We start from the raw sequence: 3,595 nt of genomic DNA on the forward strand, positions 1-3,595 counted from the left end.
CTACTACTACTACTACTACTACTACTACTACTACTACTACTACTTATTATGCTAGTGCATTCTAATTTAATTAGAAGGTATTTTATTTTTGAAATGTAGTGACAAGTCACCTCAAATTTCCAGTATGTTCCTTTGGATTCTTGCAGAATATTGTATTGTACTTTTTCTGCAGGTTGACACTGCGTGTTTCACTTCTAATTTCTTTCAGTCTTTCAGGTGCCATTTTGAGTGTTTATGCAAGTGCACCAATTACTACAAGAATAATTGTTGCCTCGGTCTCCCAGTCTCCTGAGCTCTCTGGCATTTCTCATTTTTTTCCCGTTGCTTTGGTATCCACTCTGTCAAATGGAAAAATGTATGATCTTCCACCGTGTGTTTATTTTAGTCCTCTTTAATCATGCCGGGTCTTCTTGCATCAATAATAAGGTCATTCTATACGGCGAAGTCTCAAAAGAACTTCTATTGTTCATTGTGCTGCTACTAAAAAACTTTCTGTTTCCCTTTTCAGTCTTCTTTTCTGCAACCATAACCATGACTCACTATTAATATTTCCTGCAAATGTCTTTGGGGATCTACCATGCATTCTCTTAGCAGTCAGATAAGATTTTTTCACTGTTTAAAAACGTCATTTGGCTTTTTTTTTTTTCCTTGATGTCTTAAAGTCCTTTTGTACTTCTAGCAGCTCTTCATTATAACATTTATAAGAGGTTACATCAACTCTAGATGACTTCACGTAGTCTTCTACTGATATTAATCCTCTTCCACTTTCCTCTCTATGTAAGTATAATCTTGCTACTCCTGCTCTTGGGTGAAATCCTCCATTCATATTGGATTTGTTCTGAGTTCTTCTGTCTAGAATTGCTAATTCATATTTTCCCAATGTACAAAAGCTGTTGATATCTAAGCATCATTATCGATGTTGCCCAATAATTTACAGCCTTCACTAGATTCGGACCATTTAGCTTTGACTTCATGAGCTTCCTCGCCCTTTTGATGTCCTTCTTCTCAAATTTCGTTTTTATTTCTATAGTTAGTACTCTGTCAGATTCTAATACTCCTAGATACTTATAACCCTCTTCTTTTTTCAGTGATTTTAATGTTTGCCCTTTTGGTAATTCTTCATTGGTCGAAGTAAACGGCCACCTATCAGAGCCGTTTGGCATTGCATGCTCGGTCCGTCTGGGCTGCCCGCATTGGTACTTGAGCCAGTATTCCAGAAGTTGGAAGAGCTAAGGAGCATCCCTTAGGAACTGGGACAAGGAAGGGTAGTGCCAGTATGTGTAGACATCACTGTCATGGTGTCGGACACACCGAAGTGGAGCTGTTCGGCACCATCCTAAAAGAGCATGAGTCGGCTGCAGGGGTTAAAATCAATACCGACAAATCAGTTGGTTTGTGGTTGGGCTTCAGGAGAGGGAAGATGTTGCCATCGGATGGCGTCGTCGGACGCTAGACCGACGGGCCAGTTACTGTGCTTGGGGTCTGGTTTGGTCCCGATATCCAGGTTGATAAGAACTGGAACGAGGTGGCGAACAGGCTGGCCAATCTTACCCAGAAATTGGCTGAAAGAAAGTTGTCCCCAAAATGACTGGTGGTGTGGGCAAATGCTCACATCGCCTCCGTTATCATTTATCACCTGACCATCGAGCCTTGTCTCGGTTACTGCTTGACCAGGTTGGAGCATCATTTATTTAAATTCTTGTGGAAGGGATGCGTTCCAATCGTCAGGCGATAAGTCTGTTGCCAGCGTCCTATGAGTGGCGTATTAGGTATGCCGTGGCTCCTAATGCGCAGACACGCTCTTAGGTTACGCTACCTGCAACAATTTCTGGAAGGTGAACTTGTGTGGGATCCTATTGTGAGACTCGTCTTTCTGCAGCTCATCTTCTTGACAGAGTTGCAGTCCTGGGTGAAGAGAAGACTGAAACTGCGCGACTGACACCTAGAATGTCGTCAGGCGTTCACAACCCTCTACAAGCCGGCCAATGGAATCGATGGATGTTCCGCTTTAGAAATTTATAGAGGATTAGTGGCGGTAACGTGCAACGACGTGCTTGGAGAGACTCTGGGCGCCGATAAGAACGAATCGGGTAATCTGTTCCGGAGGACTTTCCGGTCGGGATCTATCATGGATAATTTGCAGATGTCCTTGCTGGTAGTTCCACCGGGTGCAAAAGCTGTTGATATCTAAGCATCATTATCGATATTGCCCAAGAATTTACAGCCTTCACTAGATTCGGACCATTTAGCTTTGACTTCATGAGCTTCCTCACCCTTTTGATATTCTTCTTCTCAAATTTCGTTTTTATTTCTATAGTTAGTACTCTGTCAGATTCTAATACTCCTAGATACTTATAACCCTCTTCTTTTTTCAGTGATTTTAATGTTTGGCCCTTTGGTAATTGTTCAGTGGTCGAAGTAAACAGCCACCTATCGGAGCCATTTGGCATTACATGCACGGTCCGTCTGGGCTGCCCGCATTGGTACTTGAGCCAGTGTTCCAGAAATTGGAAGAGCTAAGGAGCATCCATTAGGATCTGGGACAAAGAAGGACAGTGCCAGTATGTGCAGAAAACGTCACTGTCATGGTGTCGGACACACCGACGTGGAGCTGTTCGGCACCATCCTAAAATAATATAAGTCGGCTGCAGGGAGGTATACCAAAAATAATGACGAGAAGCAAAAGACGGGCTATCAATACTCATATAATAAGATATATTCCGTTGTGAATATATTATGTGCACAAAATCGCACAATAAAAATATATAGATATATAAATACATTAAAACTACATAAAAAATACATTGATACAAATATACTGAAAATGTAGAAAGATTAATATTTCAATTAAATCTTGTAAAAGCTTGGATTATATTTTCTTCTCTAATACTTCACCTCTAATATTATTAATAGCATCATCTCAATATGACTGTATCAGAAAAAATATGTAACGCACACGTCCATTAATGTTTAGTGTAGCTCTATAAAAAGTCTATCAATTAGGAATTCCACCACATTCGCATAACATATGTAAACCTATCAGTTGCTAACTTCCCTGAAGAAGCAGACGGTGATTTAAATTGATGGACTTCGGGATCTATTATATCTTTGGACGAATCCGCCCCCCAGAAACGGATTTCAGACCTCAAAGATTTATAACAATGCATGTCCATTTATAACATTCTACTCTGATTTTATACTCCAGCAATTCTATTTATATATTTTTACTATCGTTTTTATAGTATGCAGGACTACATATTTGTATAAACTTATATTTTAGTGTATTTTATTGATGTAATAATATATTGTTAATGTACTTTTGATTTATTTATATTTCTATATAATTTGTTGTACGATTTTGTGCACATAATATTTTTGTAACAGAATATATTTTATATGCGTATTTGTAACCAGTCTGCTTTTCATCTTGAATTTTTCCTATATATATATATATATATATATGTGTGTGTGTGCATGTATATACATACATGCACACACTTAGACACATATGGACTTTATATATATACATACATATGTATATATATATATAAAATTATATATATATATATATATATATGTATATATATATATATAT

Source organism: Octopus bimaculoides, chromosome 4 (genome assembly GCF_001194135.2).
Source record: "Octopus bimaculoides isolate UCB-OBI-ISO-001 chromosome 4, ASM119413v2, whole genome shotgun sequence".
NCBI classification, from domain to species: Eukaryota; Metazoa; Mollusca; class Cephalopoda; order Octopoda; family Octopodidae; genus Octopus; species Octopus bimaculoides.